Here is a 16969-nt window from a genome sequence, read left to right on the forward strand (position 1 = left end):
ACATGCACCATCTCACTGGGTAATGCCAGAAGTCGTTGTTCTGCTGAGGTAAAATCATCTCACCCATTAGGCTAAGCAGGTTTTTACTGATTGTCTTAACAAATTGAATTGAGCCAAACTGTTCTTACCGCCTGGACATGTGACTGCAGTGGAATCATTTCACATTGCTCACAGAGTGAGGCTGCAGGAATTAAAGATACATAATATTAATCGAATTTTAAGTAACTTTAAAATTATCTATATTGATGAACAATTGAAGTCCTGATGAGAAGAATTTGTGTCCTATGGACAGGAATAAAGTCCTCTGGAATGGATGAGAATTTTATGTCGGGTAAAAACAATAAATTAAATGTAGAGCAAGAGGAAGAGGGCATTACATATGCTCTAGAAGGAACGGTACCGGGGGGTTCCCGGCAGTACCGGGCATGTCCCAGAGGGGTCCTCGGGGGTCCCGGCAGTACCGGGGTGTCCCAGAAGCTACCGGGATGTCTCACAGGGTACCGGGATGTCCCGGACGGTACCGGGATGTCCCACAAGGTACCGGGATGTCCCGGACGGTACCGGGATGTCCCAGAAGGTACCGGCATGTCCCGGACGGTACCGGGATGTCCCAGAAGGTACCGGGACGTCCCGGACGGTACCGGGATGTCCCAGAAGGTACCGGGATGTCACGGACGGTACCGGGATGTCCCAGAAGGTACCGGGATGTCCCAGAAGGTACCGGGGCGTCCCGGGGGCCCCGGCGGCGCTGGAAGTCCCCGCCCGCCCTCTGGCGGCAGAGCAGCGGAACAGCAGCGCCGCCGCATTCCCGGGATGGAAAATGCCGTCCCCGAGAGCCGGTGAGACGGACAGTGGGAAACGGCTCCGAAAGGGACCAGGATCGAGGTGGGGCTGCTCGGCTCCTTGTTCCTGCTCTGCGGGAGCAGCTGGAAAGCCGAGAGATCTTGGGGAGATCAAGCAAGGCGGCAGGAATAGGTGTTAACAGGAAGGGTGAGAAACGCAGGGCTCAGAAGCACCGACAAATCGAGGCACCTCTCCGGTGCCTGCCACACCGACCTCTCCTGCGGCACTGCCGGGCTCCGGACTCCTCCGTCCCCCCCGGCTCAGCCCTCTCACGCTGCTCTCGGAAAGGCTTTGTGAAAAAGCAAAGGTCTGGATTCCTGTAACAAGTGCTCACCGAGCTCCTCTGTGGCATCAGGCTGGGTCTGTGTGCACCAGCAGGTCTCTGTAAGTCACCCTACAAGTATAAAGTCACCCCAAAACATGCTCTGTCTGGTGTGGACTGAGGCCACTCAAGGAGATGAATCTTGGGTGGGTACAGACCCCAGCTGTGTGGCTGAGCATGGATCAGCTGTGCAGGATCAGCCCTGCTCCTAGAAGACAAATCTCTGTGAACACACAAGGTGCAGGCACTGAAAACGGCCTTTGCACTCCCTCTGCACCGGGCCTGAGCGTGGGATCGCTGCTCTCTGCTTCGGTGCACACAAAGCAATGCCCAGAATTGCCGGGGGGGGAACCTGCACCAGCGCTGCCACACTGGCAGCTTTGAGCCAGGTGTGTTTATTACTTTCCTTACAAGAACATTTCCCAACTACTCCACTTTGTCAGTCCGAGTTCAGTTCTGTGACATTTCTATATTGCACACAACACTGGAGTGCAAACTATGGCTGTGCTCCTAAACTGGATGGGAGCAGCACTTGCCGGTTGTACCCCATGGAAATGCCCCTGCACTGACAGAGGATAGCCTGAAAGAATTACAGAACCAAAAACTTAGCTATCCTCACCATAAATGGTCCTGCTTTAATTTAAAAATACATATTTAATCACGTTTTATGTGGGTGCTGAATTTCTTTCACCTTGCCATCCAACACAGTATTTCACATCGCTCAGGGCACCACTCTGGTCCATAGGTCCTCTCCTTTAGGCTGCTTGTCATTCCAGGTACATTATGTTTCCATTTACCTATATATATATATCTCAATATTTATAGATACAATTTTTCTGTTGAGAATATGCTGTCAGCCCCCTCCTCACCTCCCAGCAAGAGGATCCCCGAGCCACTCCTGAGCTGTGGCTTTGTCCTCAGCCCCTTTCCCGTGGGAACCCACAAACCTTTCCCCTCACTGAAATGCCATCCATGGGTGTGTGTTTTCTGTGTCTATCATGCAAGATGCTCCAGCTGCCCAGCTCTCTTTCTGATGGCGTCATTGCTGGTGAGGGAGCGAGGGGCAGAAATGGCTTCGGGAGGCACCGCTGTGCTGTGGGCACTCGGAAAGGATTGTCCTCCCACACCTGTCCCCTCCTCGGAGCGATCTGCGCTCGCTGGACCTAAGAAAGGCTCCAACACCCGGGGTTTTCCCGAGGCTCCCCGTGGGAGGGCAGGGGGTGCCGCGGGATGCCGGGAGGGGGCGCTGGCGCCGCGCCGGGAGCCGGGAATGGCGCTGGGATGCGGATCCCGGTCCCCAGCGCCGCTGCCCCGCCACCCGCGACACCCGCAAACCCCGAGAGAACGGGATGCGCAAACCCCGAGAGAACGGGACGCGCAAACCCCGACAGCCCAGCCCAGGGTTCCCTTCCAGCGAGAAGTCCCGCGGCTGATCCGCTTTTGCACTTCGCTCGCAGCTTTCGTTTCCGGAATGAAATGAAAATTTAGTTTCAAAGGCAAGCATCCCAAACTTTTCTTGGGGCACAGAAGAATATCCACACAGTGACGTCTGAGCCATCTCAGCACCACTGTGAAAGGATTCTTTGCTGGGTTTTCTCTCTGAGTTTTTAACAAGAGTGGCTGGTTAGCACCTTCTGTGGGAGAAACACGGCCTTGCTCACGCAGAAATCATTCCTTGGGGTTGGCAATTCTATCAGATAAATACTTCAGAGGACTCTTCAAACTACTCCTGAGTTAATAAAATAACAGCAATAAGACTCGGTTATCTCTCCTGAGACCTTCCCGAACACATCCTTTCGGAGAGTAACTGCTGTGGTGCTGATTTAGCATTCCCAAATTATTACCATTTCTATTTTAGCAGCACAGAACCTTAATTGCTGAGCATGCATAAACAATGAGTTCCAGTTAAAAAATTATCTCATACTCACAAGATTCTTCATTTTTTAAAATTGTATTTTATTGCCTTCATTTTGCAAATGGCAAGAAGACAATGGCTCCCATTATGAAGTTATGCACTGGAGTTTGCTACACTGAATATTTTGGGATAGCCTTTGGATAGATCTCTTATCTACTGCATGACAACATGCCCTCAGCTGTGGACCATCCTGGTCTCTCCATCCCCCACAAATACTTCCATCCCTGTCAAAATAGCACCACGAACCCCTTTGCTCTCAAAGGTGCTGAGTTTTCCCTCCAAATCTTGCTCATATTTAGCTGAGCTTTTCCTCCTTGTTTACAAAGCTCTGCATAACTTCGTGCCAGGCTTCTCCTCTCCCTCATATCCCAGTCTCATCTGTGCCTGCTGCTGCTGCCTCTGCTGCCCATGCTGCACTTCTCCCTGTTTTTACTCTATTCCAGTTGCCTGGAGAAACCTTCTTATCAGAATGCAACAAGCAGTCTCCAGCTCCTTTACAAACCATATGAACATCCACCTGTTCTCCTGACAGTAACCATATGCCTCTGGATTTGTTCTGGAGCGTGGGAGACTGCTTTGTGCGATTTGGGCAAGATCCAGCTCCTACTGAAATTAAGGAAAAAATTCCCATTGATTCCATGGCTCTTGTACCAAAGCCTCAGATCGGAAATTCCATGGGATGCTTTCCTCGTGTTTTACTTCCTGCAGCACACCGGGCACATTTAGGATTCAGAATAGTCAGCAATGATTATCACTTAATTGTAGTGATTTAATGCCAGGCAAAGAGGTATGGCTGGGTTTGCCATCTCAGAGGAGCAGCACAAAATCACTATAAACTGATTTATATAAAGCCCCTCCACAGGGCAGGGTTTAAAACACACCACACAAGGAGTTAGAGGCACCTAAAGATCCAGACTCAGCTGGGGACAAATCCTCCCAAGTGCAGCTCTCCTCAGTGATCTGAGCACACAAACTATCTCTGTATCAAAAGAACTCTGTCAACACTATTTGTGCAGAACCATAAACATAATAAAGCTTGCCAGCTCCTCTGTGAACGGGCTATTTATTGCACTCATCTCCCAGGCTTTCCGATACCGGAGCTGGAGGCTGCAAACATAAATACTGAAATGATGTGTTGCATATGCCGTGGCTTAATTTGCTGTGTTTGATTTGAGGCTTAGTTTTGGAAGCCCCTCAGTGCGTGGCCTGCAGTGCTCCCTGCCCAGGCTAAGAGATAATGGAGTGAACAGAGCCCAGCAAACCTCATGAGCCTCCCTGACAGCCAGAGGAGTTGAAATGACGGCGTGAGTGTGGCAGCACAGCCACACTGTGAACTTCTCCAGCCACAAATGGACCAGCATGAAGGGCAAAGACAGAAAATTCAACCTGGAACCATGTCCTGAGAGAGAGAAGGTGGGCAAAACACATCCCACCCTCACCATCTGTTACTGGTGGTGATGGGAGACCTCTCAGTGTGGGAGTCTGTCTGCAGTGCAAGAGCTGTGGTCTGGACTTTTCTTCAGCCCTGACACCAAACCCGGCAGCTGATTTGATGTGCTAAGAACTAGATCCAGGCAAAGCCCCCCTTTTTTCACTAAAAATGCCATTTCTGCAATTTCAAACAGAAGAAGTCTTTCCAAGATGTGTGTCCCCCACCCAGGGAGATGATTCCCTTTTCCTGGAGGTCAGTGGTTGGAGCAGGCACAAGGCAGGGGGCAGATCCAGCCTCGGAGTGCTGGGGGGGATGTTGAAACCCATCTTTTATTGTCTCCCCCTGATTCAGTGACCATTTAAGGAAGTGATTTAGTGGAAGAGTTCCAACAGGAGCTGTTGGGACTCCTGGAAAAGACAGAAATAATCTGATGATAGAGGTGATTTCGGAGGTCCAGCATTTTGTTTTCTCATTAATTTGTTTTCAGAAGAGAATAGCAGAGATAGAGCTGAATGCAGCTTTCCAACATCTCTCTTACCCTGAATTTTGGAGCAGACAAGAACACATTGGCGCCTCCAGCTGTGGGTTACTGACTCCTGATGCTGGGCTTACATTTCTTTTCTTATTATAAGATTCTGCATGAAAAATCTTGTCTCAAAGTGCTAACAAATTTCAGCAAGAACAGAAATATCAAATTCCTGGTTCCAGTGAGAAAATAAATGTGTTTACCCTGGTTTTATCTGAAAAACCCTTCTTTCTCCCTTGTTCTCCCACAGATTTTAATTGCTGCTTGTAACCTGAATAAAACATTATAAAACTGAAGCAATAGCTCCTTATATGTTAGAATGCCCACAGGAATTCATACGGACTTTGTAGGAAGTCTCTTGCACAGTTTTTTGTCTACTTACATGATGCATCCAACTGGAAGTTAAATGCCAGCTAATGAAATTGAGAAGGATGATGCAAGTTGAACTTGTCCTTACATCCCTGGGATCCGGGAAGTAATGGTTTATCTGTCTGATAAACCTGAAAGAAGAACAGATTATTTCATCCAACATTCTGGGATGGGTTGGTCTGCACACCTCTTGCAGTGGTGTTTTTTTCATGTGAAATTCTTCCCTGCTTTTTGCTGCTGCTCTCTGGCATCTTCTGTGCTTGAAGGATGGGGAGAGACTTTAGGAAAGCAGAGGGAGGTTGCTGGAATGAGGCACAGGGTGTTTGTGCTGCCCAGTTTTAACAAAAGTCACTCACGAGTTCGGGGGCTCGGTCTGACACATCCAAAAGAGGCTCTTTGTGCAATAAGGCAGAGACAGGATGCACCGTTTGGGACAAGACAAGAAGTGACTTCAACTTTCACAGCAACTGAAATCAAACCTGACAGCACATTTAAACATTCTATTAATTTAGAAGAGAGAAAAAAAAGCAAAACGAAAATCCACATTAGTGTGGTCTTTTCCCTGGGCACGAGGGAGAACCAAACCGTCCCAGCAAAGCTGAAGTTGAGCTGTGTGATGGTTAAACCTTCACCTCTGACAGTCAGGGATGTGTGCACTTCTGTGCTGAGCAGCACAGAGCAGTCAGGAGCTCTGCCAGCTGGATGCTGCAGCAGCACCACTGCCTTGTGCATCTGGCCTGAACAAATCAGTACTGACTCAACTTCTGCAGCGCATCCGAGGGAAATTATTGACTGCACCAAAACCATCAGTGAGGCAGGTTCATGTGCAGGGCTGGCTTTTCCTCTGGATCAGTCCTTCTCCCCATCCCGTTCAGCACATCAAAAATTGTCAAATTATTCACTTTATAGAGATAGATATATATGTATTAACATACACATAGAAACCTCCCCTCTAGCTGCAGTAAAATGGTTAAGCAGAATGTAAACTGTCATTAACATAACATGGGATTCTCTATAAAAACCTGGGAAAGGATACCTCAAACATATTTTTATTAGGTTTTTTGAGTGAAATATGGCATCTCTGTTGTTTCTAAATCAGAACAAATTAAGAGATTTGTCTTACATAATTGGTGCAATCGGTAACTTAAAATGCAGCCTAGTGCAGAATTATCTACTTTTTGTCTCTGGCAATTTCCACATTACAAGAGCCCAATCTGTATTTTACCTTTTCATAAAATTGTTATTTACTTCCTCATCTACATTAGATCTTCCTAAAAGTTCAAAACACTGGATCTAAAATAATGAACCTTCCAAAGATCTTTTTGTAATCAATTCAATTCCACCTGTGGACACAGCAGTGGGCTGGGAGCCACAAATACCTAAAGTCTTAATCAGAGCTTTGCCAGTAATTTGCTGAATTACAATTGGTTTAAGTCTTTGAAGTTGTGCTCGATTTTGAGTCCCAACAGCCCTGAGCAGCGTTATGGAGGACACCAAGGCTGAATCCAAGCTCAGGTGGAACAGGCACAGATTTGCTACTGACCTGACTGGGATGAGGATTTCCCCCACAGGACTGGCCTGGAGATGTGCAGTTTTGGAAACAAAAAGGATGCTCCTGCAGTGACCTCAGCAGCACTGAGGGATGAAGAACTGAGATGAAGAACTGAGCTTCATCCTCCTGTCTCCAAAATTAACAGCCGTTCCCCTGCACTTTGTGAAGCCTCTGAATTTATAAAACACCGGAGGAATCTGTGATTTTGTAAGATGCAAAAAGTGCACAAACTGCTGATGTTTTCACAATTTTTTACAATAAAAATTAATTAAGTCCAAAAGCAGAAGATTTCACAGACAAACTGTCCCTTTGGTCCACTTTAAATGACATCTCTGCCATTTGGTCACACAGGGCACATCTTGACTCCTCTCCCTTTTAAAAGTCTCACTAATCTCCTTACCATTGCTGTTTCCCTTCTTTGTTTTTGGTTTTTTTCCCCCTGCATAAACTCCTGACAGCCAAAGGGCTGTTCCTGGGCTCAGACCACATGAGGAAACATCAGCTCCAAGGAAGATTTTCAGACAGAGGAATTGTCTTCCTGTGTCCAAAGACAGATCTGTGAGGACACGTTCATAATCAGAAGAGATGCATCCCTCTCCCGGCCCAGAGAACACACACAGCATCTAAATCCCCCACCCTGAACCCTGGTTTAGGATTCATTTGGTGCCTCAAAGTAAGATGTCAGTGTTATTTTGTCAACAAACCGAAACCCAAGGTCCCCTACAGACCTGTGTGTTACAGAGGGACGCTGGAGATGGATTTTACACGAACACACCGACAGCTCCGCAGCTTTGCCTTGTTCAGCTCTGCCTATTCCCAGTGTCTGAGGATGGGTGGCAAAGGGAAGGCATTTAACAAGAAGAAGACAACATTAAACATCAAACATCCCTTTGCTTCTGACAATTAATTGAGAAGAAAACCTCATAATGAGTTGCAGACTCGTCTCCGCGTCGTTAGCGTGACTCCACTCAATTACCGCGCCGTAGTCCAGAGCGAGGGGCTTGGTTCTCATCTTTGTGTTACGTGAGGATGGGGAGGCAGCAGACAGAGCTGAGAGGTTAAAGGTGGCAGGAGGAGGTCGCCAAGGGTGTCACCGTCTCTGAGTTAGCCATAAATAATAGGAACCAGTGTGGTCTTTGGTTTATAGTGCAGCTTTAAACCCTCACTGCCAGGGAGGTGCTGGGAACACGGGCACAGAGAGCTGCCCTGCCCCAAGGCAGATCTGACAGGGGCTGTCAGGAGGAGGAGACATCCCAAGAAACAGTTGCCCAGGGAAATTTGGCTGTCCCATCCTCGGAAGTTTTCAAGGTCAGGTTGGACAGGGCTTTGAGCAACCTGGTCGAGTGAAGCTGTCCCTCAGTCTGCAGGTTATGTTTGCTTTCACCTGAAAGCAAAAAAGCCTTACAAGGAAGCACGCAATGCTGTAATCTCTTAGGACAGCACTTGCATTAAAGCAAGTGTTTATATAAATGATGCCACTCACTTCAGGCTGATTTTAATCATCAAAGGAGAAAAAGCACATTTTGTTTGGTCTTTTACTAGTCAAAAATGGCTGGTATTTAATAAGCCCTGGAGCCAGATCTCAGTAGGACAGGCTTTTTATGGGCCAGAGGCACCTACCATACCATCCTCTCCACACACAGCCACTGACCTATGTCCAGCTGATTTGAATTTACTTCCTAAATCTGATGCTTCACCCAGTTAGATCAAAAAAAAAAAAAAAAAAGAGAGAAACATGGCATTTCTAGACCACAGTTCTTGGTGTCACTACACATTACTGATAATTTAGGAATGCTACAGAACATCTCAAGTTTAAAGTACTTTCATGGTTCCAACGGAGAGCTAAAACAGATGGGGTTTCAGCATGACCTTTCAACCTACCAGGCACAGTTGACCCAGATTATAGTTCAACAAAGCTGCTCCTGGATTCATGTTACATTTTGGGAGGAACACCAGGGTTACAGTGAGAATGGATATGCTGCCCAGAGGCAGCTCGGATGGCAGCTCGGGGAGCCACAGGATGGGAATGGTGTGTCAGTCCTACTCCCCGTGCAGATATCTTTATGCCACGGTAGGTGCTTGGAGGGAGGCTCTGCTCTCTGCCAAAAAATGCTGGGAAAATAATTCAGGAATGGGAGAAAGAACAGAGAGACATTTCACTGAGAAATCAAGGAGAGGGTCAAAAAGGAGTAAAATGGGCAGAGCACTCCAGTTGAAAACACTCCTTTTCCAAGCTCAGGCTTCACAGCAGAAAGCTGGAGCTGAAGACCTGGTGGTGGTCAAAGAGGCCAGGTTTTAGCCCAGAGGCAGCTGCACTCCAGCAGTGGGGAAGGATTGCTCCAGCCCTCCTGGCATGGTGGCAGGGGCTGCTCCTGCCCACCCACGATCTGCTGGACTCATCTGTCTGGGCTCAGCCAGTTGGGAACTGGAGGGGGACCATAAACCACCAAGCACTGTGGCTTCCTGTTGGAACTGATGGAGTTCCTGTCAATGTGCTGTTATTTTAGACATTGCAGCACTAAAAATAGTGCCTGTAGGGTTTTTTTAGCAAGCTTGTTGTTTTTGGGAGCTCTGAAAACAGAAAGGGTTCCATAAGTGCTCAGAACAAGCTTGTGAAATTGTCTTGAAAACCACTTGAAAATGCTGTTTGTTACATTTCCCTATGAGCTCAACAACAAGACTATGCAGACCATTTTGCTAAAACACTGGGCTCTTTACTTAAAATTTAATTCACTCTAAGAAAATCTGGGATATCTACCTAGTTTTCCTCTATTCCATATGGCAGCAAGAAATCTGGATTTTCACAAAATCTTTCCAAAATGCTATCACCATGCCAAATGCCTCTTCAATCTCCTTGCCCCCCAGGACAAAATGTTGATGATCCAGACCTTGATGATGTCTGCTTGTAACAACAAAACCTGAAAAACAAACCTTATGTCCTTCAAGTGGAGATCAGCTGCATGAGACCGACCAGGCTCACCTTAATCCTCAAAAGACTGACATCTGTCCTAATTGTGTAATCTGAACAGCGTGTCTAGAGCAGCTTTTCGATTGTGCTGCCCACGTCTGTTGGTGTTTGTTGGAGCTCTGCTGGAGCCTTTGCCCCAACAGCAGCAGAGCCACTGTGGGGGCAGTGCCCCATCCCTCCTGTCCGGCACAAAGCCCTTGGGATAAAACCTCAGGTAGCCAGTGGGGGATTTCCTAATACATCATCCCAGGAGAGCCTGGTGCTGAGCAAGTAGGAGCCTATCACCAGGTCACTGCTCTGTAACTGCAATGGGAGGATGGTGTGCTGGTAGCTCGCCAACAGTTGGTGTTGCAACATTTTCACAGATTATCCCCTATGATAAAGGTGCTGCATTTAATGAGTTTTGTCAGCTCGGTTATCGTTTGCACGTCGTGCAAAGCGAGTTTTGGGCTGGGCTTAGGAGCCCCTTTCATCCAAAAATTTTAAAGTGATTTGTCCATGTTAATCAAGTCTCCAAGCTGCCCTGTGAAATACCTGTTTAGGCTCCCTAAGAGCATCAGGAATGGATGTAGGGATCCCAGCTGAAGGTCTGTGGAGCAGTCCCTGGCAGTGGGCAGTGACAGGTGTCCTGCCTGGTGGGAAGCATGGGAATGCTGTTGTGTGGTTTTAATTTGCTGAATTTTGAACCTACCTCAAGTTTCAGTGTTCAGAGTGTCCCCTAGCAGTTTTATAGATTAAATACAGAACATGTTAAGAAGAATCTCTTTTTCCTTACTTTGAATCTGCCACCTGCTCATTTCATTTTGATACCCTCTTCTTGCTTTCTTGGAAGAGACATTCCCTGCTCATCCCTCTATGCCACTCAGGCTTTGGAGACATCTGGTTTTTTCCCATCCTTTTTACTCAAAACAGAAAGCACTTGGAGGTGCTTAAATACCTGGTTGCTGCGTAGATGCCAAACTGCCACTGAATCCAAAGTCAAGGACCTAAAAGTCTTTGCAGAACTGACTCAAAAGGGTCTCACATCCAACACTCACCATTCATTTATCCCAACTCTCCTTCCTGCTTTGACCAACACACACCTGCACAGAAGTCAGATCTTATATGGCAAAGCAATAATCTATTCAGGTTGTGTGATATGAATTAATAAGGCTGACACTAATTGCTAGATTTGTTGCTTCTCCGGGCCTACACTGCCCTATTGCCAGGGGACATGGAAGGATGGGGAGAGGCAGAGATCAGCATCCAAAAATAGAAGAGGTTTCTATTTAGTTGACTGTGAACATTCACAGGTACTCCTTGCTCACCTTCTTTCACCGCTTATTTTCTGGCTTTAATTACTTTAAAATTAAAGTTTAAAAGATTTTAAAACATCATTATTTTTTAACCAATCTTTTTCTTGGATCCCCAAACACAGGTTTGATGTTACAGCAACGGCTGCAAGTCCAAAGGAGACAGATTTTCTGTCCCCACCCATGAAGAACAGTTGATTTACTCCAAGCCTTGCCAAGGCCATATGCAAATTGTGCTAATAGGAGCAGCTGCTGGCTGCACAGCCCAGGGGATAAACACAAGTTCTGTTCATGCTGCTGCTGCCCCAGCTCACATCCCCAGGATCACGCTCGGCTGAATGAAAAGCACAGTCCCTGAGAGCTCTCTGCAGCCGTGGCAGGTAACTGTAAGAGAGACACTGTTGTGTGCTGTGGATGCAGCTCAGGCAGCAGGAGGGAAGCCTGAGCAGGAAAATGTGCAGGAAAATGTGTCTGGGCTCTCCCACAGCAAACTGGCACTGTCCTGGGGTGGCCGTGCCAGTCTGCAGCACATTAAGGTTTGGCCCGTGTTTTCTGTGGAGAAAAAACCCTTCCATCTGGATTTCATCCTCCCAAGCCCCGTGAGCGTATGTTATTTGTATATATTCTGCAACTGACAGGATGTTTTATAGAGTTTCAGCGTAAGCACAAGGAGGATACCTGGTGAAACTGTTCTGTATTAAACACAAATGACAGACTTTCCGCTTTGCTCTTTTAAAGCTCTTCTGGCACACATATCTGGATGAAGCTAAGGCAGGGAAAGACTAAGCCAAGGCTGGTGAAAAGTAGGAGATCCTGGATGAGCTGAAGGTCCACCACTCATTTTTCCCCCTCCAAGAGCCCTGTGTCCCTGCTGCTGCCCCACAAAATGCCAGGGCAAGAGTCCAGCTTCTCACTTCTAAACAGTGATCTGTTTTTAAGAAATCCTATTTAAAATCCTGTAGTAGGAAATTCTCTTAGTACTTCTGAGTTGCTTTGGTAGAAGTCAAATGCCCTTGCTTTGTTAGCAGGATGTCAGGCAGCAAAGACTGATTCCAGTACTTAGAAAGTGTATTAGTAAGTGTAATCAGAAAACATTAAGATGGTCTTTATCATCCAAGGGACACCACTACACTGCCTTCTGCTCCTCTCCTGCTCTCAATCTTAAACTAGCTATCCATGACTTTTCATTACTTAAATAAGTCTGGATTTTTGTAACATATTTTGCTGTGGTCACTTTATCCTTTGATTTATCTATTTACTCGAATCAGAAGCCAGAGCCAGATCAGCCTCTTGTGCCCTCTGATCTCTTGTTTGCTCACACAGCCCATGAAGCAAAGGCAGACCAACAGAACAGGTTTGAGAGCATCCTGTGTTGTACCTGGTGCACATTCCCAGAACTTCTCCCAGGATCCAACACCTGGAGGAGACAGGAATGCCCATCACACCTTGAGGGCTGCAGCTTCCCAGGTCAGGCAGGAAACCCACAGTGACCCAGCCCACATGGATCCTGGTGGAGCTTTGGAACAGTCTTCCTCTGTAGTGGTTAAAACATCAAACAAAAGAGAGGTTTCCTGTGATTTTTAAGATTCCAGAGCTACTTCAAGGAGCAGGACTTCAATGATTGTGTGCCATACAGTTGGAGTAAGGGTGAGGTTGAATTTCTTGGAAAATAAATAAACTCTTTTCAGCTCTGGAGACCACAAAATCAGAAAAAGAAGCGCATACTTCTATTTTTCTTCTCTCCCTGGATCATGTAAATTTGGGGGAAGAATATTATCAGTGTGAGACACTGTGAGTAAAATAGTGAATGTACAAATGTTTAGAATGGATAATTTATTTGGGGATAATCTCTCCTGCTCAAACCCCATCATTCTGCTGCCTCTGTAATGGTTTGCAACCATGTGTCCAGCAGGTCTCCCCATTTGAGCTTGTATTTAACATTCCAATTTGGGTGCAATTTTTAATCCCCTTGAATGCTTGAGAGGAGAACAAATATTCAACTTTTTTTTTTTTTCTCCTCCATATTCCTGCCTTTGGCTCCTTTTAGGACTCTTCTGACCACCACTCTGGACTTCATCTGAATCTCGGGGCTCCAGGGTTTTGCCCAATTTCAGACTTTACAATAAAAGTTTTTCCAGATTTACATTCAACTTCAGAAGATACAAACCATTTCTACTCCCAATTTAAGGAACAACCATCAGCCAAAGAAAGCCTCTTCCCACCTCAAGAAATTACATTGTTTAAATGGGAAAAAACCTGTTTTTAATTAATAATGGATATGAAACACATACAATTTACAACAAGGGCACTGGGGAAAAACTCTGCTGCTGTCAAATTCTTTCAGCAAGATGATCCATAGAAACAGAATTCCAGTCACAGCAACTTGAGCTGTTCTAGACTGTAATCAGGAAAAATGGAATGGCTCCACCTACTCACCAGTGAAAACAATATATCCTCTGAAAGAAATCCTTCAACTTTCAGTCCTCCTGGGTCTTGTGCAATATTTTGTGGTTTTTCCTAGCACTGTTTTTATGATGTTGGCAATCAGATCTTCAAGTGACATCGATACTGGTGGGACAAAAACAGAAACAAAATGAGCTGGTTAGAGCATAGATGTTCTGGAAAATCAAAGCAAATAATAAATTAAAAAATGCACTGGAAAAAAACCCATAGTGGATCTTAATTAAGAGCCTGCCTTTACTATGGCAAAGGCAAATCATCAACAGCTTGTCTTCAAACTTCTATCAATAATTCCTTCTCAAACAGTCTGGGAGTGTAGGTAACAAAATAAAGTGTAGCCACACGCAAGATAAATGCCATCTTAACTGGACCAAAGTGCTTTAATGTCTTCTAGTTCAATACAAGCAAAAGTCCACCAAAAAATAGCCACATAATTCACCATCTAAACGTCAGCTCTTCCCTTCGCACGAATCAGAGTACCCTCTAACTGCTCCCAAGTGGCAAAACCACAAGCATAGAAGTAAATGAACCATGATAAGAGTCTCTCATATTAAAAGCATCATAAAAGCCCGAGCACAAAGCCTAGCCAGAGCTGCCCTTCTCCACATGGCCCAGCTCTGAGCAGGCTGCGCTCACCCCCCGGGTGCCGCCTGTGCTCTTGGACGCGTTGGAATTCAGCTGCTCCGTGACAATATTCCAGACATGGAATTAACACTTCTGAAAGCTTTTAGGGATCAAAGGTTGCCCCCTTCGCAAGTTTTTTCATACCGAGGACATGATGGAGTAGTCTGGCTCTAACTGGAAAAATAGTTCAGATGGCACTCAAGGGGCTGTGGTGAGAGGAGGCGGCTGGAGAGCTGGGACCGAGGTTGGCATCAGCCTCCTCTGCCCTCACACCCCTGCAGAACATGCCTCTGCGTTCCAGCCCCAGGGTCTGCTGCTAATGCTTCGTAGGGATTTTGTGGATGAAGCCCCAAACGTGGGAAAAACTCCTGTTTGCGCTGGAGTTAACTGGGACTGCAGAGATTACCGGGAGTAACGAGGAGCTCGGTAAGGCGCACAGAGCTGCAGCAGCAGAGCCAGCTCGGGGGCATCCAGCTCGCCTGGGCGAGGGAAGGGCAGCATCCTCGCTGGGACTGACACAAAGTCAGCCTGTGAGCTGTGCAGACAGACAATGATGTTTTTATAGGTGACACATCCAGAGCTAATGGCAGTTTCTGAGCTCCTGCTCGTCACCGCTCTGTCTTGCTGGGATGGTGAGGAGAGCTGTGCTGCCGCTGGCTCCAGCTGCTGGGAGCGCTGCATTCCCATTCTCTTTGCGCTGGGAATTAGGCACTCAGCACAGCATTTGCAAGACCCCAAGTGACTCAGCCATCAAAGTCGTGTTTTCAGTGATTTTTCAGGAGTTTCAAAGACCCTTTTGACAACATGTGCCTAATTCCTTTAGGCGCTATCAAAAATGCTGCCTCCCCTGGGGATGGCTGACTAAACAGAAGTCTGAACATTCATGTCATAAATATCTCGAGACAAGCCTGTTGATTCAGTGAAATGTGTGGTTGGCTCCTATTGTAAATGCATTCACAGAAAACCTCACAGTGCGCTGCCGCTTGGGATTACTTGTGAGCAAAACAAATGACAAATATTTTGGGGGGTTTTTTAAATAACATTTTAATACATTACAAAGTGGCTTTTCTTTTAATTTTACACCACATCGTTTAAGATGACATGAAGCAACATAATTTGCTGAGACAAGATACATACAAATAAATAAATAAATAAAAAGGGATTAAAAGGAAAGCCTGTCCTGAAAGTCTGTGAGTTGGAAAAGGCTATAATTTAAACCAGAAGGGTCTGGATTAAATTATCCTGACATGCTAAAAGGAGGCAAAATTTTGCTGTGCATTTATGAAGCAGAAATGAAATGGAGGGGAAGCAATGGCTTCAAAGTGAGAGGGCAACTCACAAAACCATCTAATTCTGGATTTTAACCCAGATCTGATAATGTTTAGCAGCTCCAAGCAAACCATGGACCTTCAGAATTCAGAGTCAGTGATGGCCCAGGCCGTGAACCAGCAGGACAACCATATCCCTCTGTGGGAGACCCCAGCCATTATCCAGCAGATCATATTTAAGATGATCTTCCCACTGAATAATGTCTCGGTCATTGGGAGGCAAACACAGCCGTGGACCACCCCTAGGAAATGCAAAGATCTTCAAATTCCACAAACGTCTCCACCTTAACTGCAAAGCCACAGCAGTGATGGGACAGATTTACCTCAGAGAAAATACAAACCAGCATCTCTGACACCAACCAGTCAACCAGAAATCAAAGTAACTGAGGCAGAGCTTTGAATTCTAGCAGAGAAAAAAGTCAAGAATTCCCAAGCAGATCCAACTCATCTGATAGCTCAAGAAACAGCTTATTTTACAGAGAGCCAAGTCCCAGAGCCTCAGCTGAAGGCTGTGGGCAGAGGTTGAACCAGAAACCTTCACCCACCCCTCAGCTGTACTGGCTGGGATCTGTATCCCAATTTTTTTCCAGAAATTTTCCAAAATGTCACGGTGATGGAGAGAAGTGTCAGTGGAGGAAATATTTTACAAGGAAAACTACACATTTCTAAGGATCAGTATTTCCCAGTGGAGACTTTTTTATAATAAAATTAATTATAATATGAATTTTGTGGAATATTTTGAAGAAAAAGAGCTTTATTAAAACAATACTAATCTAATACAAATAAACAAATATAATAAAACATCAAAGAATAGATGATTATATTTATATTATTCTATACTTTATGTCTGAAGGTGTCCTACACAAATTTGAAAAAGAAAGTACTAGAGAAGTACAGTAACTTCTGGATCTTAGCAGCTCTGTTAACCTCTTCGGGCTAAGTGTCAGATTGAAAATAAATCTTTAACTTCCCAGAGGCCCAAAAGCGTAAAGACTCAGAGTTTTTCACAATGACACCCTCCTTGCATTTGTATAATCTGGGTTTATGGATAAATGGCAGCAGAATTCCGCTACAGGCACTTTAACTGGGTGAGCATAAAAACAACGATGCCAAAAATCAGCCTTGTGCTGGGAACAGTCACAAATCCGACCTCTTGGGCAGCACTTCAGCAAACTCAGCCCCAATTCTTCTCCCAGTCAGGGGAGAGAGTCCCTGGTTGTCCATTGTCAGGCAAGTAGAAATATCCCTCCCACTTGCTGAGGTTTTAATGCCATGTTCTTGATAATCTCAATACATTGAGCATGAGATTCAGCCTCCTGCCCAGGCCCTTCAGATCAT

At 46.0% G+C, this 16969-nt stretch overlaps 1 protein-coding gene across 3 annotated transcripts in view; it reads right to left on the reverse strand.

Moving 5' to 3' along the window:
- The window catches only part of SPO11 (SPO11 initiator of meiotic double stranded breaks), a 224753-nt gene that overhangs the window by 100810 nt on the left and 106974 nt on the right, over positions 1–16969 (reverse strand). For all 3 annotated transcript variants that reach the window (XM_019284446.2, XM_019284443.2, XM_019284454.2), the window contains exon 2: positions 13656–13787. The gene's annotated coding sequence lies outside the window, so the exon portion shown is untranslated. The remainder of the gene's footprint in view (positions 1–13655; positions 13788–16969) is intronic.

Source organism: Corvus cornix, chromosome 20 (genome assembly GCF_000738735.6).
Source record: "Corvus cornix cornix isolate S_Up_H32 chromosome 20, ASM73873v5, whole genome shotgun sequence".
NCBI classification, from domain to species: domain Eukaryota; kingdom Metazoa; phylum Chordata; class Aves; order Passeriformes; family Corvidae; genus Corvus; species Corvus cornix.